This window comes from Macaca mulatta, chromosome 17 (genome assembly GCF_049350105.2).
Source record: "Macaca mulatta isolate MMU2019108-1 chromosome 17, T2T-MMU8v2.0, whole genome shotgun sequence".
In the NCBI taxonomy this organism is placed as follows: Eukaryota; Metazoa; Chordata; class Mammalia; order Primates; family Cercopithecidae; genus Macaca; species Macaca mulatta.
Genome location: NC_133422.1, coordinates 46048528 through 46074849, shown reverse-complemented (window position 1 = coordinate 46074849; position 26322 = coordinate 46048528).

The window sequence follows — 26322 nt, the reverse complement described above, 5'->3', positions numbered from 1 at the left end:
TCTTCGAAATACAGATGTAACTCTGTGAGTGGAAGTCACACATCACAGAGCAGTTTCTCAGAAAGCTTCTTTCCAGATTTCATCTGAGGATATTTCCTTTTTCACCATAGGCCTCTATGGGCTTCCAAATATCCCTTTGCCAATTCCACAAGAACTGTCTTAGCGAAAGGCTTCTTGAGGGGAAAGCTGTAACTCTGTGAGATGATTTCACAGAACACAAAGAAGTTTCTCAGAAAGCTTCTTTCTCTTTGTTATCGGAGGATATTTCCTTTGACCCTATAGTCATAAAAGGGATCCGAAATATCTGTTCTCAGATTCCACAGAAATAAGACTAGCAAAGAGATCCACGAAATACAGATGTAATTCTGTGAGATGAATTAGCAGAACACTAAGCAGTTTCTCAGAAAGCTTCTTTCCAGATTTCATCTGAGGATATTTCCTTTTTCACCATAGGCCCCTAAGGGCTCCCAAATATCCCTTTGCCAATTCCACAAGAACTGTCTTAGCGAAAGGCTTCTTGAGGGGAAAGCTGTAACTCTGTGAGATGATTTCACAGAACACAAAGAAGTTTCTCAGAAAGCTTCTTTCTCTTTGTTATCGGAGGATATTTCCTTTGGCCCTATAGTCTTCAAAGGGATCCGAAATATCTGATCTCAGTTTCCACATAAATAAGGCTAGCAAAGAGATCCACGAAATACAGATGTAACTCTGTGAGATGAATTAACAGAACACAAAGCAGTTTCTCAGAAAGCTTCTTTCCAGATTTCATCTGAGGATATTTCCTTTTTCACCATAGCCCTCTATGGGCTTCCAAATATCACTTTGCCAATTCCACAAGAACTGTCTTAGCGAAAGGCTTCTTGAGGGGAAAGCTATAACTCTGTGGTATGATTTCACAGAACACAAAGAAGTTTCTCAGAAAGCTTCTTTCTCTTTGTTATCTGAGGATATTTCCTTTGGCCCTATAGTCTTCAAAGGGATCCGAAATATATGTTCTCAGATTCCACAGAAATAAGGCTAGCAAAGTGATCCACGAAATACAAATGAAACTCTGTGAGATCAATTAACAGAACACTAAGCGCTTTCTCAGAAAGTTTCTTTCCAGATTTCATCTGAGGATATTTCCTTTTTCACCATAGCCCTCTACGGGCTTCCAAATATCACTTTGCCAATTCCACAAGAACTGTCTTTGCGAATGGCTTCTTGAGGGGAAAGCTGTAACTCTGTGAGATGATTTCGCTGAACACAAAGAAGTTTCTCAGAAAGCTTCTTTCTCTTTGTTATCGGAGGATATTTCCTTTGGCCCTATAGTCTTCAAAGGGATCCGAAATATCTGTTCTCAGATTCAACAGAAATAAGGCTAGCAAAGAGATCCACGAAATACAGATGTAACTCTGTGAGATGAATTAACAGAACACTAAGCAGTTTCCAGAAAGCTTCTTTCCATATTTCATCTGAGAATATTTCCTTTTTCACCATAGCCCTCTATGGGCTTCCAAATATCCCTTTGCCAATTCCACCAGAACTGTCTTAGTGAAAGGCTTCTTGAGGGGAAAGCTTTAACTCTGTGAGATGATTTCACAGAACACAAAGAAGTTTCTCAGAAAGCTTCTTTCTCTTTGTTATCGGAGGATATTTCTTTTGGCCCTATAGTCTTCAAAGGGATCCGAAATATCTGTTCTCAGATTCCACAGAAATAAGGCTAGCAAAGAGATCCACGAAATACAGATGTAACTCTGTGAGATGAATTAACAGAACACTAAGCAGTTTCTCAGAAAACTTCTTTCCAGATTCCATCTGAGGATATTTCCTTTTTCACCATAGGCCTCTATGGGCTCCCAAATATCCCTTTGCCAAGTCCACAAGAACTGTCTTAGCGAAAGGCTTCTTGAGGGGAAAGCTGTAACTCTGTGAGATGATTTCACAGAACACAAAGAAGTTTCTCAGAAAGCTTCTTTCTCTTTGTTATCGGAGGATATTTCCTTTGGCCCTATAGTCGTCAAAGGGATCCGAAATATCTGTTCTCAGATTCCACAGAAATAAGGCTAGCAAAGAGATCCACGAAATACAGATGTAACTCTGTGAGATGAATTAACAGAACACTAAACAGTTTCTCAGAAAGCTTCTTTCCAGATTCCATCTGAGGATATTTCCTTTTTCACCATAGGCCTCTATGGGCTTCCAAATATCCCTTTGCCGATACCACAAGAACTGTCTTAGCGAAAGGCTTCTTGAGGGGAAAGCTGTAACTCTGTGAGATGATTTCACAGAACACAAAGAAGTTTCTCAGAAAGCTTCTTTCTCTTTGTTATCGGAGGATATTTCCTTTGGCCCTATAGTCTTCAAAGGGATCCGAAATATCTGTTCTCAGATTCCACAGAAATAAGGCTAGCAAAGAGATCCACGAAATACAGCTGTAACTCTGTGAGTGGAAGTCACACATCACAGAGCAGTTTCTCAGAAAGCTTCTTTCCAGATTTCATCTGAGGATATTTCCTTTTTCACCATAGCCCTCTATGGGCTTCTAAATATCACTTTGCCTATTCCACAAGAATTGTCTTAGCGAAAGGCTTCTTGAGGGGAAAGCTGTAAGTCTGTGAGATGATTTCACAGAACACAAAGAAGTTTCTCAGAAAGCTTCTTTCTCTTTGTTATCGGAGGATATTTCCTTTGGCCCTATAGTCTTCAAAGGGATCCGAAATATCTGTTCTCAGATTCCACAGAAATAAGGCTAGCAAAGAGATCCACGAAATACAGATGTAATTCTGTGAGATGAATTAACAGAACACTAAGCAGTTTCTCAGAAAGCTTCTTTCCAGATTTCATCTGAGGATATTTCCTTTTCACCATAGGCCCCTAAGGGCTCCCAAATATCCCTTTGCCAATTCCACAAGAACTGTCTTAGCGAAAGGCTTCTTGAGGGGAAAGCTGTAACTCTGTGAGATGATTTCACAGAACACAAAGAAGTTTCTCAGAAAGCTTCTTTCTCTTTGTTATCGGAGGATATTTCCTTTGGCCCAATAGTCTTCAAAGGGATCCGAAATATCTGTTCTCAGATTCCACAGAAATAAGGCTAGCAAAGAGACCCAGGAAATTCAGATGTAACTCTGTGAGTGGAAGTCACACATCGCAGAGCAGTTTCTCAGAAAGCTTCTTTCCAGATTTCATCTGAGGATATTTCCTTTTTCACCATAGCCCTCTAAGGGCTTCCAAATATCACTTTACCAATTCCACAAGAACTGTCTTAGCGAAAGGCTTCTTGAGAGGAATGCTGTAACTCTGTGAGATGATTTCACAGAACACAAAGAAGTTTCTCAGAAAGCTTCTTTCTCTTTGTTATCGGAGGATATTTCCTTTGGTCGTATAGTCTTCAAAGGGATCCGAAATATCTGTTCTCAGATTCCACAGAAATAAGGCTAGCAAAGAGATCCACGAAATACAGATGTAACACTGTGAGATGAATTAACAGAACACTAACCAGTTTCTCAGAAAGCTTCTTTCCAGATTCGATCTGAGGATATTTCCTTTTCCACCATAGGCCTCTATGGGCTTCCAAATATCCCTTTGCCAATTCCACAAGAAGTGTCTTAGCGAAAGGCTTCTTGAGGGGAAAGCTGTAACTCTGTGAGATGATTTCACAGAACACAAAGAAGTTTCTCAGAAAGCTTCTTTCTCTTTGTTATCGGAGGATATTTCCTTTGGCCCTATAGTCTTCAAAGGGATCCGAAATATCTGATTTCAGTTTCCACATAAATAAGGCTAGCAAAGAGATTCACGAAATACAGATGTAACTCTGTGAGATGAATTAACAGAACACTAAGCAGTTTCTCAGAAAGCTTCTTTCCAGATTTCATCTGAGGATATTTCATTTTTCACCATAGCCCTCTATGGGCTTCCAAATATCACTTTGCCAATTCCACAAGAACTGTCTTAGCCAAAGGCTTCTTGAGGGGAAAGCTATAACTCTGTGGTATGATTTCACAGAACACAAGGAAGTTTCTCAGAAAGCTTCTTTCTCTTTGTTATCGGAGGATATTTCCTTTGGCCCTATAGTCTTCAAAGGGATCCGAAATATCTGTTCTCAGATTCCACAGAAATAAGGCTAGCAAAGAGATCCAGGAAATACAAATGAAACTCTGTGAGATCAATTAACAGAACACTAAGCACTTTCTCAAAAAGTTTCTTTCCAGATTTCATCTGAGGATATTTCCTTTTTCACCATAGCCCTCTACGGGCTTCCAAATATCACTTTGCCAATTCCACAAGAACTGTCTTAGCGAAAGGCTTCTTGAGGGGAAAGCTGTAACTCTGTGAGATGATTTCACAGAACAAAAAGAAGTTTCTCAGAAAGCTTCTTTCTCTTTGTTATCGGAGGATATTTCCTTTGGCCCTATAGTCTTCAAAGGGATCCGAAATATCTGTTCTCAGATTCCACAGAAATAAGGCTAGCAAAGAGATCCACGAAATACAGATGTAACTCTGTGAGTGGAAGTCACCCATCACAGAGCAGTTTCTCAGAAAGCTTCTTTCCAGATTTCATCTGAGGATATTTCCTTTTTCACCATAGCCCTCTATGGGCTTCCAAATATCCCTTTGCCAATTCCACAAGAACTGTCTTAGCGAAAGGCTTCTTGAGGGGAAAGCTGTAACTCTGTGAGATGATTTCACAGAACACAAAGAAGTTTCTCAGAAAGCTTCTTTCTCTTTGTTATCGGAGGATATTTCCTTTGGCCCTATAGTCTTCAAAGGGATCCGAAATATCTGTTCTTAGATTCCACAGAAATAAGGCTAGCAAAGAGATCCACGAAATACAGATGTAATTCTGTGAGATGAATTAACAGAACACTAAGCAGTTTCTCAGAAAGCTTCTTTCCAGATTTCATCTGAGGATATTTCCTTTTTCACCATAGGCCCCTATGGGCTCCCAAATATCCCTTTGCCAATTCCACAAGAACTGTCTTAGCGAAAGGCTTCTTGAGGGGAAAGCTGTAACTCTGTGAGATGATTTCACAGAACACAAAGAAGTTTCTCAGAAAGCTTCTTTCTCTTTGTTATCGGAGGATATTTCCTTTGCCCCAATAGTCTTCAAAGGGATCCGAAATATCTGTTCTCAGATTCCACAGAAATAAGGCTAGCAAAGAGATCCAGGAAATTCAGATGTAACTCTTTGAGTGGAAGTAAAACATCGCAGAGCAGTTTCTCAGAAAGCTTCTTTCCAGATTTCATCTGAGGATATTTCCTTTTTCACCATAGCCCTCTATGGGCTTCCAAATATCACTTTGCCAATTCCACAAGAACTGTCTTAGCGAAAGGCTTCTTGAGGGGAAAGCTGTAACTCTGTGAGATGATTTCACAGAACACAAAGAAGTTTCTCAGAAAGCTTCTTTCTCTTTGTTATCGGAGGATATTTCCTTTGGTCCTATAGTATTCAAAGGGATCCGAAATATCTGTTCTCAGATTCCACAGAAATAAGGCTAGCAAAGAGATCCACGAAATACAGATGTAACTCTGTGAAATGAATTAACAGAACACTAACCAGTTTCTCAGAAAGCTTCTTTCCAGATTCGATCTGAGGATATTTCCTTTTCCACGATAGGCCTCTATGGGCTTCCAAATATCCCTTTGCCAATTCCACAAGAAGTGTCTTAGCGAAAGGCTTCTTGAGGGGAAAGCTGTAACTCTGTGAGATGATTTCACAGAACACAAAGAAGTTTCTCAGAAAGCTTCTTTCTCTTTGTTATCGGAGGATATTTCCTTTGGCCCTATAGTCTTCAAAGGGATCCGAAATATCTGATCTCAGTTTCCACATAAATAAGGCTAGCAAAGAGATCCACGAAATACAGATGTAACTCTGTGAGATGAATTAACAGAACACAAAGCAGTTTCTCAGAAAGCTTCTTTCCAGATTTCATCTGAGGATATTTCCTTTTTCACCATAGCCCTCTATGGGCTTCCAAATATCACTTTGCCAATTCCACAAGAACTGTCTTAGCGAAAGGCTTCTTGAGGGGAAAGCTATAACTCTGTGGTATGATTTCACAGAACACAAAGAAGTTTCTCAGAAAGCTTCTTTCTCTTTGTTATCTGAGGATATTTCCTTTGGCCCTATAGTCTTCAAAGGGATCCGAAATATCTGTTCTCAGATTCCACAGAAATAAGGCTAGCAAAGAGATCCAGGAAATACAAATGAAACTCTGTGAGATCAATTAACAGAACACTAAGCACTTTCTCAAAAAGTTTCTTTCCAGATTTCATCTGAGGATATTTCCTTTTTCACCATAGCCCTCTACGGGCTTCCAAATATCACTTTGCCAATTCCACAAGAACTGTCTTAGCGAAAGGCTTCTTGAGGGGAAAGCTGTAACTCTGTGAGATGATTTCACAGAACAAAAAGAAGTTTCTCAGAAAGCTTCTTTCTCTTTGTTATCGGAGGATATTTCCTTTGGCCCTATAGTCTTCAAAGGGATCCGAAATATCTGTTCTCAGATTCCACAGAAATAAGGCTAGCAAAGAGATCCACGAAATACAGATGTAACTCTGTGAGTGGAAGTCACCCATCACAGAGCAGTTTCTCAGAAAGCTTCTTTCCAGATTTCATCTGAGAATATTTCCTTTTTCACCATAGCCCTCTATGGGCTTCCAAATATCCCTTTGCCAATTCCACCAGAACTGTCTTAGTGAAAGGCTTCTTGAGGGGAAAGCTGTAACTCTGTGAGATGATTTCACAGAACACAAAGAAGTTTCTCAGAAAGCTTCTTTCTCTTTGTTATCGGAGGATATTTCTTTTGGTCCCATAGTCTTCAAAGGGATCCGAAATATCTGTTCTCAGATTCCACAGAAATAAGGCTAGCAAAGAGATCCACGAAATACAGATGTAACTCTGTGAGATGAATTAACAGAACACTAAGCAGTTTCTCAGAAAACTTCTTTCCAGATTCCATCTGAGGATATTTCCTTTTTCACCATAGGCCTCTATGGGCTCCCAAATATCCCTTTGCCAAGTCCACAAGAACTGTCTTAGCGAAAGGCTTCTTGAGGGGAAAGCTGTAACTCTGTGAGATGATTTCACAGAACACAAAGAAGTTTCTCAGAAAGCTTCTTTCTCTTTGTTATCGGAGGATATTTCCTTTGGCCCTATAGTCTTCAAAGGGATCCGAAATATCTGTTCTCAGATTCCACAGAAATAAGGCTAGTAAAGAGATCCACGAAATACAGCTGTAACTCTGTGAGTGGAAGTCACACATCACAGAGCAGTTTCTCAGAAATCTTCTTTCCAGATTTCATCTGAGGATATTTCCTTTTTCACCATAGGCCTCTATGGGCTTCCAAATATCCCTTTGCCAATTCCACAAGAACTGTCTTAACGAAAGGCTTCTTGAGGGGAAAGCTGTAACTCTGTGAGATGATTTCACAGAACACAAAGAAGTTTCTCAGAAAGCTTCTTTCTCTTTGTTATCGGAGGATAGTTCTTTGGCCCTATAGTCTTCAAAGGGATCCTAAATATCTGTTCTCAGATTCCAAAGAAATAAGGCTAGCAAAGAGATCCACAAAATACAGATGTAACTCTGTGAGATGAATTAACAGAACACTAAGCAGTTTCTCGGAAAGCTTCTTTCCAGATTTCATCTGAGGATATTTTTTTTTCACCATAGGCCCCTTTGGGCTCCCAAATATCCCTTTGCCAATTCCACAAGAACTGTCTTAGCGAAAGGCTTCTTGAGGGGAAAGCTGTAACTCTGTGAGATGATTTCACAGAACACAAAGAAGTTTCTCAGAAAGCTTCTTTCTCTTTGTTATCGGAGGATATTTCCTTTGGCCCTATAGTCTTCAAAGGGATCCGAAATATCTGTTCTCAGATTCCACAGAAATAAGGCTAGCAAAGAGATCTAGGAAATTCAGATGTAACTCTGTGAGTGGAAGTCACACATAGCAGAGCAGTTTCTCAGAAAGCTTCTCTCCTTATTCATCTCAGGATATTTCCTTTTTCACCATCGCCCTCTATGGGCTTCTAAATATCACTTTGCCTATTCCACAAGAATTGTCTTAGCGAAAGGCTTCTTGAGGGGAAAGCTGTAAGTCTGTGAGATGATTTCACAGAACACAAAGAAGTTTCTCAGAAAGCTTCTTTCTCTTTGTTATCGGAGGATATTTCCTTTGGCCCTATAGTCTTCAAAGGGATCCGAAATATCTGTTCTCAGATTCCACAGAAATAAGGCTAGCAAAGAGATCCACGAAATACAGATGTAACTCTGTGAGATGAATTAACAGAACACTAAGCAGTTTCTCAGAAAGCTTCTTTCCAGATTTCATCTGAGGATATTTCCTTTTTCACCATAGGCCTCTATGGGCTCCCAAATATCCCTTTGCCAATTCAACAAGAACTGTCTTAGCGAAAGGCATCTTGAGGGGAAACCTGTATCTCTGTGAGATGATTTCACAGAACACAAAGAAGTTTCTCAGAAAGCTTCTTTGCCTTTGTTATCGGAGGATATTTCCTTTGGCCCTATAGTCTTCAAAGAGATCCGAAATATCTGTTCTCAGATTCCACAGAAATAACGCTAGCAAAGAGATCCAGGAAATACAGATGTAACTCTGGGAGTGAAAGTCACACATCACCGAGCAGTTTCTCAGAAAGCTTCTTTCCAGATTTCATCTGAGGATATTTCCTTTTTCACCATAGCCCCCTATGGGCTTCCAAATATCACTTTGTCAATTCCACAAGAACTGTCTTAGCGAAAGGCTTCTTGAGGGGAAAGCTGTAACTCTGTGAGATGATTTCACAGAACACAAAGAAGTTTCTCAGAAAGCTTCTTTATCTTTGTTATCGGAGGGTATTCCCTTTGGTCCTTTAGTCTTCATAGGGATCCGAAATATCTGTTCTCAGATTCCACAGAAATAAGGCTAGCCAAGAGATCCACAAAATACAGATGTAACACTGTGAGATGAATTAACAGAACACTAAACAGTTTCTCAGAAAGCTTCTTTCCAGATTCGATCTGAGGATATTTCCTTTTCACTATAGGCCTCTATGGGCTTCCTAATATCCCTTTGCCAATTCCACAACAACTGTCTTAGCTAAAGGCTTCTTGAGGGGAAAGCTGTATCTCTGTGAGATGATTTCACAGAACACAAAGAGGTTTCTCAGAAAGCTTCTTTCTCTTTGTTATCGGAGGATATTTCCTTTAGCCCTATAGTCTTCAAAGGGATCCGAAATATCTGTTCTCAGATTCCACAGAAATGAGGCTAGCAAAGAGTTCCACGAAATACAGATGTAACTCTGTGAGATGAATTAACAGAACACTAAGCAGTTTCTCAGAAAGCTTCTTTCCAGATTTCATCTGAGGATATTTCCTTTTTCACCATAGGACCCTAAGGGCTCCCAAATATCCCTTTGCCAATTCCACAAGAACTGTCTTAGCGAAAGGCTTCTTGAGGGGAAAGCTGTAACTCTGTGAGATGATTTCACAGAACACAAAGAAGTTTCTCAGAAAGCTTCTTTCTCTTTGTTATCGGAGGATATTTCCTTTGGCCCTATAGTCTTCAAAGGGATAAGAAATATCTGTTCTCAGATTCCACAGAAATAAGGCTAGCAAAGAGATCCAGGAAATTCAGATGTAATTCTGTGAGTGGAAGTCACACATCGCAGAGCAGTTTCTCAGAAAGCTTCTTTCCAGATTTCTTCTGAGGATATTTCCTTTTTCACAATAGCCGTCTATGGGCTTCCTAATATCCCTTTGCCATTTCCACAAGAACTGTCTTAGCGAAAGGCTTCTTGAGGGGAAAGCTGTAACTCTGTGAGATGATTTCACAGAACACAAAGAAGTTTCTCAGAAAGCTTCTTTCTCTTTGTTATCGGAGGATATTTCCTTTGGTCCTATAGTCTTCAAAGCGATCCGAAATATTTGTTCTCAGATTCCACAGAAATAAGGCTAGCCAAGAGATCCACGAAATCCAGATGTAACTCTGTGAGATGAATTAGCAGAACACTAAGCAGTTTCTCAGAAAGCTTCTTTCCAGATTCCATCAGAGGATATTTCCTTTTTCACCATAGGCCTCTAAGGGCTTCCAAATATCCCTTTGCCGATTCCACAAGAACTGTCTTAGCGAAAGGCTTCTTGAGGGGAAAGCTGTAACTCTGTGAGATGATTTCACAGAACACAAAGAAGTTTCTCACAAAGCTTCTTTCTCTTTGTCATCGGAGGATATTTCCTTTGGCTCTATAGTCTTCAAAGGGATCCGAAATATCTGTTCTCAGATTCCACAGAAATAAGGCTAGCAAAGAGATCCAGGAAATTCAGATGTAACTCTGTGAGTGGAAGTCACACATCGCAGAGCAGTTTCTCGGAAAGCTTCTTTCCAGATTTCATCAGAGGATATTTCCTTTTTCACCAGAGCCCTCTATGGGCTTCCAAATATCCCTTTGCCAATTCCACAAGAACTGTCTTAGCGAAAGGCTTCTTGAGGAGAAAACTGTAACTCTGTGAGATGATTTCACAGAACACAAAGAAGTTTCTCAGAAAGCTTCTTTGTCTTTGTTGTCGGAGGATATTTCCTTTGGTCCTATAGTCTTCAAAGGGATCCGAAATATCTGTTCTCAGATTCCACAGAAGTAAGGCTAGCAAAGAGATCCACGAAATACAGATGTAACTCTGTGAGATGAATTAACAGAACACTAAGCAGTATCTCAGAAAGCTTCTTTCCAGATTTCATCTGAGGATATTTCCTTTTTCACCATAGCCCTCTATGGGCTTCCAAATATCACTTTGCCAATTCCACAAGAACTGTCTTAGCGAAAGGCTTCTTGAAGGGAAAGCTGTAACTCTGTGAGATGATTTCACAGAACACAAAGAAGTTTCTCAGAAAGCTTCTTTCTCTTTGTTATCGGAGGATATTTCCTTTGGCCCTATAGTCTTCAAAGGGATCCGAAATATCTGTTCTCAGATTCCACAGAAATAAGGCGAGCAAAGAGATCTTCGAAATACAGATGTAACTCTGTGAGTGGAAGTCACACATCACAGAGCAGTTTCTCAGAAAGCTTCTTTCCAGATTTCATCTGAGGATATTTCCTTTTTCACCATAGGCCTCTATGGGCTTCCAAATATCCCTTTGCCAATTCCACAAGAACTGTCTTAGCGAAAGGCTTCTTGAGGGGAAAGCTGTAACTCTGTGAGATGATTTCACAGAACACAAAGAAGTTTCTCAGAAAGCTTCTTTCTCTTTGTTATCGGAGGATATTTCCTTTGACCCTATAGTCATAAAAGGGATCCGAAATATCTGTTCTCAGATTCCACAGAAATAAGACTAGCAAAGAGATCCACGAAATACAGATGTAATTCTGTGACATGAATTAGCAGAACACTAAGCAGTTTCTCAGAAAGCTTCTTTCCAGATTTCATCTGAGGATATTTCCTTTTTCACCATAGGCCCCTAAGGGCTCCCAAATATCCCTTTGCCAATTCCACAAGAACTGTCTTAGCGAAAGGCTTCTTGAGGGGAAAGCTGTAACTCTGTGAGATGATTTCACAGAACACAAAGAAGTTTCTCAGAAAGCTTCTTTCTCTTTGTTATCGGAGGATATTTCCTTTGGCCCTATAGTCTTCAAAGGGATCCGAAATATCTGATCTCAGTTTCCACATAAATAAGGCTAGCAAAGAGATCCACGAAATACAGATGTAACTCTGTGAGATGAATTAACAGAACACAAAGCAGTTTCTCAGAAAGCTTCTTTCCAGATTTCATCTGAGGATATTTCCTTTTTCACCATAGCCCTCTATGGGCTTCCAAATATCACTTTGCCAATTCCACAAGAACTGTCTTAGCGAAAGGCTTCTTGAGGGGAAAGCTATAACTCTGTGGTATGATTTCACAGAACACAAAGAAGTTTCTCAGAAAGCTTCTTTCTCTTTGTTATCTGAGGATATTTCCTTTGGCCCTATAGTCTTCAAAGGGATCCGAAATATATGTTCTCAGATTCCACAGAAATAAGGCTAGCAAAGTGATCCACGAAATACAAATGAAACTCTGTGAGATCAATTAACAGAACACTAAGCGCTTTCTCAGAAAGTTTCTTTCCAGATTTCATCTGAGGATATTTCCTTTTTCACCATAGCCCTCTACGGGCTTCCAAATATCACTTTGCCAATTCCACAAGAACTGTCTTTGCGAATGGCTTCTTGAGGGGAAAGCTGTAACTCTGTGAGATGATTTCGCTGAACACAAAGAAGTTTCTCAGAAAGCTTCTTTCTCTTTGTTATCGGAGGATATTTCCTTTGGCCCTATAGTCTTCAAAGGGATCCGAAATATCTGTTCTCAGATTCCACAGAAATAAGGCTAGCAAAGAGATCCACGAAATACAGATGTAACTCTGTGAGATGAATTAACAGAACACTAAGCAGTTTCCAGAAAGCTTCTTTCCATATTTCATCTGAGAATATTTCCTTTTTCACCATAGCCCTCTATGGGCTTCCAAATATCCCTTTGCCAATTCCACCAGAACTGTCTTAGTGAAAGGCTTCTTGAGGGGAAAGCTGTAACTCTGTGAGATGATTTCACAGAACACAAAGAAGTTTCTCAGAAAGCTTCTTTCTCTTTGTTATCGGAGGATATTTCTTTTGGCCCTATAGTCTTCAAAGGGATCCGAAATATCTGTTCTCAGATTCCACAGAAATAAGGCTAGCAAAGAGATCCACGAAATACAGATGTAACTCTGTGAGATGAATTAACAGAACACTAAGCAGTTTCTCAGAAAACTTCTTTCCAGATTCCATCTGAGGATATTTCCTTTTTCACCATAGGCCTCTATGGGCTCCCAAATATCCCTTTGCCAAGTCCACAAGAACTGTCTTAGCGAAAGGCTTCTTGAGGGGAAAGCTGTAACTCTGTGAGATGATTTCACAGAACACAAAGAAGTTTCTCAGAAAGCTTCTTTCTCTTTGTTATCGGAGGATATTTCCTTTGGCCCTATAGTCTTCAAAGGGATCCGAAATATCTGTTCTCAGATTCCACAGAAATAAGGCTAGCAAAGAGATCCACGAAATACAGATGTAACTCTGTGAGATGAATTAACAGAACACTAAGCAGTTTCTCAGAAAGCTTCTTTCCAGATTCCATCTGAGGATATTTCCTTTTTCACCATAGGCCTCTATGGGCTTCCAAATATCCCTTTGCCGATACCACAAGAACTGTCTTAGCGAAAGGCTTCTTGAGGGGAAAGCTGTAACTCTGTGAGATGATTTCACAGAACACAAAGAAGTTTCTCAGAAAGCTTCTTTCTCTTTGTTATCGGAGGATATTTCCTTTGGCCCTATAGTCTTCAAAGGGATCCGAAATATCTGTTCTCAGATTCCACAGAAATAAGGCTAGCAAAGAGATCCACGAAATACAGCTGTAACTCTGTGAGTGGAAGTCACACATCACAGAGCAGTTTCTCAGAAATCTTCTTTCCAGATTTCATCTGAGGATATTTCCTTTTTCACCATAGCCCTCTATGGGCTTCTAAATATCCCTTTGCCAATTCCACAAGAACTGTCTTAACGAAAGGCTTCTTGAGGGGAAAGCTGTAACTCTGTGAGATGATTTCACAGAACACAAAGAAGTTTCTCAGAAAGCTTCTTTCTCTTTGTTATCGGAGGATAGTTCTTTGGCCCTATAGTCTTCAAAGGGATCCTAAATATCTGTTCTCAGATTCCAAAGAAATAAGGCTAGCAAAGAGATCCACAAAATACAGATGTAACTCTGTGAGATGAATTAACAGAACACTAAGCAGTTTCTCGGAAAGCTTCTTTCCAGATTTCATCTGAGGATATTTTTTTTTCACCATAGGCCCCTTTGGGCTCCCAAATATCCCTTTGCCAATTCCACAAGAACTGTCTTAGCGAAAGGCTTCTTGAGGGGAAAGCTGTAACTCTGTGAGATGATTTCACAGAACACAAAGAAGTTTCTCAGAAAGCTTCTTTCTCTTTGTTATCGGAGGATATTTCCTTTGGCCCTATAGTCTTCAAAGGGATCCGAAATATCTGTTCTCAGATTCCACAGAAATAAGGCTAGCAAAGAGATCTAGGAAATTCAGATGTAACTCTGTGAGTGGAAGTCACACATAGCAGAGCAGTTTCTCAGAAAGCTTCTCTCCTTATTCATCTCAGGATATTTCCTTTTTCACCATCGCCCTCTATGGGCTTCTAAATATCACTTTGCCTATTCCACAAGAATTGTCTTAGCGAAAGGCTTCTTGAGGGGAAAGCTGTAAGTCTGTGAGATGATTTCACAGAACACAAAGAAGTTTCTCAGAAAGCTTCTTTCTCTTTGTTATCGGAGGATATTTCCTTTGGCCCTATAGTCTTCAAAGGGATCCGAAATATCTGTTCTCAGATTCCACAGAAATAAGGCTAGCAAAGAGATCCACGAAATACAGATGTAACTCTGTGAGATGAATTAACAGAACACTAAGCAGTTTCTCAGAAAGCTTCTTTCCAGATTTCATCTGAGGATATTTCCTTTTTCACCATAGGCCTCTATGGGCTCCCAAATATCCCTTTGCCAATTCAACAAGAACTGTCTTAGCGAAAGGCATCTTGAGGGGAAACCTGTATCTCTGTGAGATGATTTCACAGAACACAAAGAAGTTTCTCAGAAAGCTTCTTTGCCTTTGTTATCGGAGGATATTTCCTTTGGCCCTATAGTCTTCAAAGAGATCCGAAATATCTGTTCTCAGATTCCACAGAAATAACGCTAGCAAAGAGATCCAGGAAATACAGATGTAACTCTGGGAGTGAAAGTCACACATCACCGAGCAGTTTCTCAGAAAGCTTCTTTCCAGATTTCATCTGAGGATATTTCCTTTTTCACCATAGCCCCCTATGGGCTTCCAAATATCACTTTGTCAATTCCACAAGAACTGTCTTAGCGAAAGGCTTCTTGAGGGGAAAGCTGTAACTCTGTGAGATGATTTCACAGAACACAAAGAAGTTTCTCAGAAAGCTTCTTTATCTTTGTTATCGGAGGGTATTCCCTTTGGTCCTTTAGTCTTCATAGGGATCCGAAATATCTGTTCTCAGATTCCACAGAAATAAGGCTAGCCAAGAGATCCACAAAATACAGATGTAACACTGTGAGATGAATTAACAGAACACTAAACAGTTTCTCAGAAAGCTTCTTTCCAGATTCGATCTGAGGATATTTCCTTTTCACTATAGGCCTCTATGGGCTTCCTAATATCCCTTTGCCAATTCCACAACAACTGTCTTAGCTAAAGGCTTCTTGAGGGGAAAGCTGTATCTCTGTGAGATGATTTCACAGAACACAAAGAGGTTTCTCAGAAAGCTTCTTTCTCTTTGTTATCGGAGGATATTTCCTTTAGCCCTATAGTCTTCAAAGGGATCCGAAATATCTGTTCTCAGATTCCACAGAAATGAGGCTAGCAAAGAGTTCCACGAAATACAGATGTAACTCTGTGAGATGAATTAACAGAACACTAAGCAGTTTCTCAGAAAGCTTCTTTCCAGATTTCATCTGAGGATATTTCCTTTTTCACCATAGGACCCTAAGGGCTCCCAAATATCCCTTTGCCAATTCCACAAGAACTGTCTTAGCGAAAGGCTTCTTGAGGGGAAAGCTGTAACTCTGTGAGATGATTTCACAGAACACAAAGAAGTTTCTCAGAAAGCTTCTTTCTCTTTGTTATCGGAGGATATTTCCTTTGGCCCTATAGTCTTCAAAGGGATAAGAAATATCTGTTCTCAGATTCCACAGAAATAAGGCTAGCAAAGAGATCCAGGAAATTCAGATGTAATTCTGTGAGTGGAAGTCACACATCGCAGAGCAGTTTCTCAGAAAGCTTCTTTCCAGATTTCTTCTGAGGATATTTCCTTTTTCACAATAGCCGTCTATGGGCTTCCTAATATCCCTTTGCCATTTCCACAAGAACTGTCTTAGCGAAAGGCTTCTTGAGGGGAAAGCTGTAACTCTGTGAGATGATTTCACAGAACACAAAGAAGTTTCTCAGAAAGCTTCTTTCTCTTTGTTATCGGAGGATATTTCCTTTGGTCCTATAGTCTTCAAAGCGATCCGAAATATTTGTTCTCAGATTCCACAGAAATAAGGCTAGCCAAGAGATCCACGAAATCCAGATGTAACTCTGTGAGATGAATTAGCAGAACACTAAGCAGTTTCTCAGAAAGCTTCTTTCCAGATTCCATCAGAGGATATTTCCTTTTTCACCATAGGCCTCTAAGGGCTTCCAAATATCCCTTTGCCGATTCCACAAGAACTGTCTTAGCGAAAGGCTTCTTGAGGGGAAAGCTGTAACTCTGTGAGATGATTTCACAGAACACAAAGAAGTTTCTCACAAAGCTTCTTTCTCTTTGTCATCGGAGGATATTTCCTGTGGCCCTATTGTCTTCAAAGGGATCCGAAATATCTGTTCTCAGATTCCACAGAAATAAGGCTAGCAAAGAGATCCACGAAATACAGATGTAACTCAGTGAGTGGAAGTCACACATCACAGAGCAGTTTCTCAGAAAGCTTCTTTCCAGATTTCATCTGAGGATATTTCCTTTTTCACCATAGCCCTCTATGGGCTTCCAAATATCACTTTGCCAATTGAAAAAGAACTGTCTTAGCGAAAGGCTTCTGGAGGGGAAAGCTGTAACTCTGTGACATGATTTCACAGAACACAAAGAAGTTTCTCAGAAAGCTTGTTTCTCTTTGTTATCTGAGGATATTTCCTTTGTCCCTATAGTCTTCAAAGGGATCCGAAATATCTGTTCTCAGATTCCACAGATATAAGGCTAGCAAAGAGATCCACGAAATACAGATGTAACTCTGAGAGATGAATTAACAGAACACTAAGCAGTTTCTCAGAAAGCTTCTTTCCATATTTTATCTGAGGATATTTCCTTTTTCACCATAGCCCTCTATGGGCTTCCAAATATCCCTTTGCCAATTCCTCAAGAACTGTGTTAGCGAAAGGCTTCTTGAGGGGAAAGCTATAACTCTGTGAGATGATTTCACAGAACACAAAGAAGTTTCTCAGAAAGCTTCTTTCTCTTTGTTATCGGAGGATATTTCCTTTGGCCCTATAGTCTTCAAAGGGATCCGAAATATCTGATCTCAGATTCCACAGAAATAAGGCTAGCAAAGAGATCCACGAAATACAGATGTAACTCTGTGACATGAATTAACAGAACACTAAGCAGTTTCTCAGAAAATTCTTTCCAGATTTCATCTGAGGATATTTCCTTTTTCACCATTGCCCTCTATGGGCTTCCAAATATCACTTTGCCAATTCCACAAGAACTGTCTTAGCGAAAGGCTTTATGAGGGGAAAGCTGTAACGCTGTGGTATGATTTCACAGAACACAAAGAAATTTCTCAGAAAGCTTCTTTCTCTTTGTTATCGGAGGATATTTCCTTTGGCCCTATAGTCCTCAAAGGGATCCGAAATATCTGTTCTTAGATTCCACAGAAATAAGGCTAGAAAAGAGATCCACGAAATACAGATGTGACTCTGTGAGATGAATTAACAGAACACTAAGCAGTTTCTCAGAAAGCTTCTTTCCAGATTTCATCTGAGGATATTTCCTTTTTCACCATAGCCCTCTATGGGCTTCCAAATATCCCTTTGCCAATTCCACAAGAACTGTCTTAGCGAAAGGCTTCTTGAGGGGAAAGCTGTATCTCTGTGAGATGATTTCACAGAACACAAAGAAGTTTCTCAGAAAGCTTCTTTCTCTTTGTTATCGGAGGATATTTCCTGTGGCCCTATAGTCTTCAAAGGGATCCGAAATATCTGTTCTCAGATTCCACAGAAATAAGGCTAGCAAAGAGATCCACGAAATACAGATGTAACTCTGTGAGTGGAAGTCACACATCACAGAGCAGTTTCTCAGAAAGCTTCTTTCCAGATTTCATCTGAGGATATTTCCTTTTTCACCATAGCCCTCTATGGGCTTCCAAATATCACTTTGCCAATTCCACAAGAACTGTCTTAGCTAAAGGCTTCTTGTGGGGAAAGCTGTAACTCTGTGAGATGATTTCACAGAACACAAAGAAGTTTCTCAGAAAGCTTCTTTCTCTTTGTTATCTGAGGATATTTCCTTTGGCCCTATAGTCTTCAAAGGGATCCGAAATATCTGTTCTCAGATTCCACAGAAATAAGGCTAGCAAAGAGATCCAAGAAATACAGATGTAACTCTGTGAGATGAATTAAGAGAACACTAAGCAGTTTCTCAGAAAGCTTCTTTCCAGATTTCATCTGAGGATATTTCCTTTTTCACCAAAGCGCTCTATGGGCTTCCAAATATCCCTTTGCCATTTCCACAAGAAGTGTCTTAGCGAAAGGCTTCTTGAGGGGAAAGCTGTAACTCTGTGAGATGATTTCACAGAACACAAAGAAGTTTCTCAGAAAGCTTCTTTCTCTTTGTTATCGGAGGATATTCCCTTTGGTCCTATAGTCTTCAAAGGGATCCGAAATATCTGTTCTCAGATTCCACAGAAATAAGGCTAGCCAAGAGATCCACGAAATACAGATGTAACTCTGTGAGATGAATTAACAGAACACTAAGCAGTTTCTCAGAAAGCTTCTTTCCAGATTTCATCTGAGGATATTTCCTTTTTCACCATAGGCCTCTAAGGGCTTCCAAATATCCCTTTGCCGATTCCCCAAGAACTGTCTTAGCGAAAGGCTTCTTGAGGGGAAAGCTGTAACTCTGTGAGATGATTTCACAGAACACAAAGAAATTTCTCAGAAAGCTTCTTTCTCTTTGTTATCGGAGGATATCTCCTTTGGCCCTATAGTCTTCAAAGGGATCCGAAATATCTGTTCTCAGATTCCACAGAAATAAGGCTACCAAAGAGATAAACGAAATACAGATGTAACTCTGTGAGATGAATTAACAGAACACTAAGCAGTATCTCAGAAAGCTTCTTTCCAGATTTCATCTGAGGATATTTCCTTTTTCACCATAGCCCTCTATGGGCTTCCAAATATCACTTTGCCAATTCCACAAGAACTGTCTTAGCGAAAGGCTTCTTGAGGGGAAAGCTGTAACTCTGTGAGATGATTTCACAGAACAAAAGAAGTTTCTCAGAAAGATTCTTTCTCTTTGTTATCGGAGGATATTTCCTTTGGCCCTATAGTCTTCAAAGGGATCCGAAATATCTGTTCTCAGATTCCACAGAAATAAGGCTAGCAAAGAGGTCCACGAAATACAGATGTAACTCTGTGAGATGAATTAAGAGAACACTAAGCAGTTTCTCAGAAAGCTTCTTTCCAGATTTCATCTGAAGATATTTCCTTTTTCACCATAGACCTCTATGGGCTTCCAAATATCACTTTGCCAATTCCACAAGAACTGTCTTAGCGAAAGGCTTCTTGAGGCAAAAGCTGTAACTCTGTGAGATGATTTCACAGAACACAAAGAAGTTTCTCAGAAAGCTTCTTTCTCTTTCTTATCGGAGGATATTTCCTTTGGCCCTATAGTCTTCAAAGGGATCCGAAATATCTGTTCTCAGATTCCACAGAAATAAGGCTAGCAAAGAGATCCACGAAATACAGATGTAACTCTGTGAGTGGAAGTCACACATCACAGAGCAGTTTCTCAGAAAGCTTCTTTCCAGATTTCATCTGAGGATATTTCCTTTTTCACCATAGGCCTGTATGGGCTCCCAAATATCCCTTTTCCAATTCCACAAGAACTGTCTTAGCGAAGGGCTTCTTGAGGGGAAAGCTGTAACTCTGTGAGATGATTTCACAGAACACAAAGAAGTGTCTCAGAAAGCTTCTTTCTCTTTGTTATCGGAGGATATTTCCTGTGGCCCTATAGTCTTCAAAGGGATCCGAAATATCTGTTCTCAGATTCCACAGAAATAAGGCTAGCAAAGAGATCCACGAAATACAGATGTAACTCTGTGAGTGGAAGTCACACATCACAGAGCAGTTTCTCAGAAAGCTTCTTTCCAGATTTCATCTGAGTATATTTCCTTTTTCACCGTAGCCCTCTATGGGCTTCCAAATATCACTTTGCCAATTCCACAAGAACTGTCTTAGCGAAAGGCTTCTTGAGGGGAAAGCTGTAACTCTGTGAGATGATTTCACAGAACACAAAGAAGTTTCTCAGAAAGCTTCTTTCTCTTTGTTATCGGAGGATATTTCCTTTGGCCCTATAGTCTTCAAAGGGATCCGAAATATCTGTTCTCAGATTCCACAGAAATAAGGCTAGCAAAGAGATCCAAGAAATACAGATGTAACTCTGTGAGATGAATTAACAGAACACTAAGCAGTTTCTCAGAAAGCTTCTTTCCAGATTTCATCTGAGGATATTTCCTTTTTCACCATAGCCTTCTATGGGCTTCCAAATATCCCTTTGCCAATTCCACAAGAACTGTCTTAGCGAAAGACTTCTTGAGGAGAAAACTGTAACTCTGTGAGATGATTTCACAGAACACAAAGAAGTTTCTCAGAAAGCTTCTTTCTCTTTGTTATCGGAGGATATTTCCTTTGGTCCTATAGTCTTCAAAGGGATCCGAAATATCTGTTCTCAGATTCCACAGAAGTAGGGCTAGCAAAGAGATCCACGAAATACAGATGTAACTCTGTGAGATGAATTAACAGAACACTAAGCAGTTTCTCAGAAAGCTTCTTTCCAGATTTCATCTGAGGATATTTCCTTTTTCACCAAAGCGCTCTATGGGCTTCCAAATATCCCTTTGCCATTTCCACAAGAAGTGTCTTAGCGAAAGGCTTCTTGAGGGGAAAGCTGTAACTCTGTGAGATGATTTCACAGAACACAAAGAAATTTCTCAGAAAGCTTCTTTCTCTTTGTTATCGGAGGATATTCCCTTTGGTCCTATAGTCTTCAAAGGGATCCGAAATATCTGTTCTCAGATTCCACAGAAATAAGGCTAGCCAAGAGATCCACGAAATACAGATGTAACTCTGTGAGATGAATTAACAGAACACTAAGCAGTTTCTCAGAAAGCTTCTTTCCAGATTCCATCTGAGGATATTTCCTTTTTCACCACAGGCCTCTAAGGGCTTCCAAATATCCCTTTGCCGATTCCCCAAGAACTGTCTTAGCGAAAGGCTTCTTGAGGGGAAAGCTGTAACTCTGTGAGATGATTTCACAGAACACAAAGAAATTTCTCAGAAAGCTTCTTTCTCTTTGTTATCGGAGGATATCTCCTTTGGCCCTATAGTCGTCAAAGGGATCGGAAATATCTCTTCTCAGATTCCACAGAAATAAGGCTAGCAAAGAGATCCACGAAATACAGATGTAACTCTGTGAGATGAATTAACAGAACACTAAGCAGTATCTCAGAAAGCTTCTTTCCAGATTTCATCTGAGGATATTTCCTTTTTCACCATAGCCCTCTATGGGCTTCCAAATATCACTTTGCCAATTCCACAAGAACTGTCTTAGCGAAAGGCTTCTTGAGGGGAAAGCTGTAACTCTGAGATGATTTCACAGAACACAAAGAAGTTTCTCAGAAAGCTTCTTTCTCTTTGTTATCTGAGGATATTTCCTTTGTCCCTATAGTCTTCAAAGGGATCCGAAATATCTGTTCTCAGATTCCACAGAAATAAGGCTAGCAAAGAGATCCACGAAATACAGATGTAACTCTGTGAGATGAATTAACAGAACACTAAGCAGTTTCTCAGAAAGCTTCTTTCCAGATTTCATCTGAAGATATTTCCTTTTTCACCATAGAACTCTATGGGCTTCCAAATATCACTTTGCCAATTCCACAAGTACTGTCTTAGCGAAAGGCTTCTTGAGGCGAAAGCTGTAACTCTGTGAGATGATTTCACAGAACACAAAGAAGTTTCTCAGAAAGCTTCTTTCTCTTTGTTATCGGAGGATATTTGCTTTGGCCCTATAGTCTTCAAAGGGATCCGAAATATCTTTTCTCAGATTCCACAGAAATAAGGCTAGCAAAGAGATCCAGGAATACAGATGTAACTCTGTGAGATGAATTAACAGAACACTAAGCAGTTTCTCAGAAAGCTTCTTTCCAGATTTCATCTGAGGATATTTCCTTTTTCACCATAGCCCTCTATGGGCTTCCAAATATCACTTTGCCAGTTCCACAAGAACTGTCTTAGCGAAAGGCTTCTTTAGGGGAAAGCTGTAACTCTGTGAGATGATGTCACAGAACACAAAGAAGTTTCTCAGAAAGCTTCCTTCTCTTTGTTATCGGAGGATATTTCCTTTGGCCCTATAGTCTTCAAAGGGATCCGAAATATCTCTTCCCAGATTCCACAGAAATAAGGCTAGCAAAGAGATCCACGAAATACTGATGTAACTCTGTGAGATGAATTAACAGAACACTAACCAGTTTCTCAGAAAGCTTCTTTCCAGATTTCATCTGAGGATATTTCCTTTTTCACCATAGCCCTCTAAGGGCTTCCAAATATCCCTTTCCCAATTCCACAAGAACTGTCTTAGCGAAAGGCTTCTTGAGGGGAAAGCTGTAACTCTGTCTGATGATTTCACGGAACACAAAGAATTTTCACAGAAAGCTTCTTTCTCTTTGTTATCGGAGGATATTTCCTTTGGCCCTATAGTCTTCAAAGGGATCTGAAATATCTGTTTTCAAATTCCACAGAAATAAGGCTAGCAAAGAGATCCACGAAATATAGATGTAACTCTGTGAGATGAATTAAGAGAACACTAAGCAGTTTCTCAGAAAGCTTCTTTCCAGATTTCATCTGAGGATATTTCCTTTTTCACCATAGCCCTCTATGGGCTTCCAAATATCCCTTTGCCAATTCCACCAGAACTGTGTTAGTGAAAGGCTTCTTGAGGGGAAAGCTGTAACTCTGTGAGATGATTTCACAGAACACAAAGAAGTTTCTCAGAAAGCTTCTTTCTCTTTGTTATCGGAGGATATTTCAGTTGGCCATATAGTCTTCAAAGGGATCCGAAATATCTGTTCTCAGATTCCACAGAAATAAGGCTAGCAAAGAGATCCACGAAATACAGATGTAACTCTGTGAGGTGAATTAACAGAACTCTAAGCAGTTTCTCAGAAAGATTCTTTCCAGATTTCATCTGAGGATATTTCCTTTTTCACCATAGCCCTCTATGGGTTTCCAAATATCACTTTGTCATTTCCACAAGAACTGTCTTCGCGAAAGGCTTCTTGAGGGGAAAGCTGTAACTCTGTGAGATGATTTCACAGAACACAAAGAAATTTCTCAGAAAGCTTCTTTCTCTTTGTTATCGGAGGATATTTCCTTTGGCCTTGTAGTCTTCAAAGGCATCTGAAATATCTGTTCTCAGATTCCACAGAAATAAGGATAGCAAAGAGATCCACGAAATACAGATGTAACTCTGTGAGTGGAAGTCACACATCACAGAGCAGGTTCTCAGAAAGCTTCTTTCCAGATTTCATTTGAGGATATTTCCATTTTCACCATAGCCCTCTATGGGCTTCCAAATATCCCTTTGCCAATTCCAAAAGAACTGTCTTAGCGAAAGGCTTCTTGAGGGGAAAGCTGTAACTCTGTGAGATGATTTCACAGAACACAAAGAAGTTTTTCAGAAAGCTTCTTTCTCTTTGTTATCGGAGGATATTTCCTATGGCCTAATAGTCTTCAAAGGGATCCGAAATATCTGTTCTCAGATTCCACTGAAATAAGGCTAGCAAAGAGATCCACGACATACAGATGTAACTCTGTGAGATGAATTAACAGAACACTAAGCAGTTTCTCAGAAAGCTTCTTTCCAGATTCCATCTGAGGATATTTCCTTTTTCACGATAGGCCTCTATGGGCTTCCAAATTTCCCTTTGCCGATTCCACAAGAACTGTCTTATCGAAAGGCTTCTTGTGGGGAAATCTGTAACTCTGTGAGATGATTTCACAGAACACAAAGAAGTTTCTCAGAAAGCTTCCTTCTCTTTGTTATCGGAGGATATTTCCTGTGGCCCTATAGTCTTCAAAGGGATGCGAATTATCTGTTCTCAGATTCCACAGAAATAAGGCTAGCAAAGAGATCCACGAAATACAGATGTAACTCTGTGAGTGGAAGTCACACATCACAGAGCAGTTTCTCAGAAAGCTTCTTTCCAGATTTCATCTGAGTATATTTCCTTTTTCACCATAGCCCTCTATGGGCTTCCAAATATCCCTTTGCCAATTCCACAAGAACTGTCTTAGCGAAAGGCTTCTTGAGTTGAAAGCTGTAACTCTGTGAGATGATTTCACAGAACACAAAGAAGTTTCTCAGAAAGCTTCTTTCTCTTTGTTATCGGAGGATATTTCCTTTGGCCCTATAGTCTTCAAAGGGATCCGAAATATCTGTTCTCAGAATCCACAGAAATAAGGCTAGCAAAGAGATCCAAGAAATACAGTTTTAACTCTGTGAGATGAATTAACAGAACACTAAGCAGTTTCTCAGAAAGCTTCTTTCCAGATTTCATCTGAGGATATTTCCTTTTTCACCATAGCCCTCTATGGGCTTCCAAATATCCCTTTGCCAATTCCACAAGAACTGTCTTAGCGAAAGGCTTCTTGAGGAGAAAACTGTAACTCTGTGAGATGATTTCACAGAACACAAAGAAGTTTCTCAGAAAGCTTCTTTCTCTTTGTTATCGGAGGATATTTCCTTTGGTCCTATAGTCTTCAAAGGTATCCGAAATATCTGTTCTCAGATTCCACAGAAGTAGGGCTAGCAAAGAGATCCACGAAATACAGATGTAGCTCTGTGAGATGAATTAACAGAATACTAAGCAGTTTCTCAGAAAGCTTCTTTCCAGATTTCATCTGAGGATATTTCCTTTTTCTCCAAAGCGCTCTATGGGCTTCCAAATATCCCTTTGCCATTTCCACAAGAAGTGTCTTAGCGAAAGGCTTCTTGAGGGGAAAGCTGTAACTCTGTGAGATGATTTCACAGAACACAAAGAAATTTCTCAGAAAGCTTCTTTCTCTTTGTTATCGGAGGATATTCCCTTTGGTCCTATAGTCTTCAAAGGTATCCGAAATATCTGTTCTCAGATTCCACAGAAATAAGGCTAGCCAAGAGATCCACGAAATAAAGATGTAACTCTGTGAGATGAAATAAGAGAACACTAAGCAGTTTCTCAGAAAGCTTCTTTCCAGATTCCATCTGAGGATATTTCCTTTTTCACCATAGGCCTCTAAGGGCTTCCAAATATCCCTTTGCCGATTCCCCAAGAACTGTCTTAGCGAAAGGCTTCTTGAGGGGAAAGCTGTAACTCTGTGAGATGATTTCACAGAACACAAAGAAATTTCTCAGAAAGCTTCTTTCTCTTTGTTATCGGAGGATATCTCCTTTGGCCCTGTAGTCTTCAAAGGGATCCGAAATATCTGTTCTCAGATTCCACAGAAATAAGGCTAGCAAAGAGATCCACGAAATACAGATGTAACTCTGTGAGATGAATTAACAGAACACTAAGCAGTATCTCAGAAAGCTTCTTTCCAGATTTCATCTGAGGATATTTCCTTTTTCACCATAGCCCTCTATGGGCTTCCAAATATCACTTTGCCAATTCCACAAGAACTGTCTTAGCGAAAGGCTTCTTGAGGGGAAAGCTGTAACTCTGAGATGATTTCACAGAACACAAAGAAGTTTCTCAGAAAGCTTCTTTTTCTTTGTTATCTGAGGATATTTCCTTTCTCCCTATAGTCTTCAAAGGGATCCGAAATATCTGTTCTCAGATTCCACAGAAATAAGGCTAGCAAAGAGATCCACGAAATACAGATGTAACTCTGTGAGATGAATTAACAGAACACTAAGCAGTTTCTCAGAAAGCTTCTTTCCAGATTTCATCTGAAGATATTTCCTTTTTCACCATAGAACTCTATGGGCTTCCAAATATCACTTTGCCAATTCCACAAGTACTGTCTTAGCGAAAGGCTTCTTGAGGCGAAAGCTGTAACTCTGTGAGATGATTTCACAGAACACAAAGAAGTTTCTCAGAAAGCTTCTTTCTCTTTGTTATCGGAGGATATTTGCTTTGGCCCTATAGTCTTCAAAGGGATCCGAAATATCTGTTCTCAGATTCCACAGAAATAAGGCTAGTAAACAGATCCACGAAATACAGTTGTAATTCTGTGAGATGAATTAACAGAACACTAAGCACTTTCTCAGAAATCTTCTTTCCAGATTTCATCTGAGGATATTTCCTTTTTCACCATAGCCCTCTATGGGCTTCCAAATATCACTTTGCCAATTCCACAAGAACTGTCTTAACGAAAGGCTTCTTGAGGGGAAAGCTGTAACTCTGTGAGATGATTTCACAGAACACAAAGAAATTTCTCAGAAAGCTTCTTTCTCTTTGTTATCAGAGGATATTTCCTTT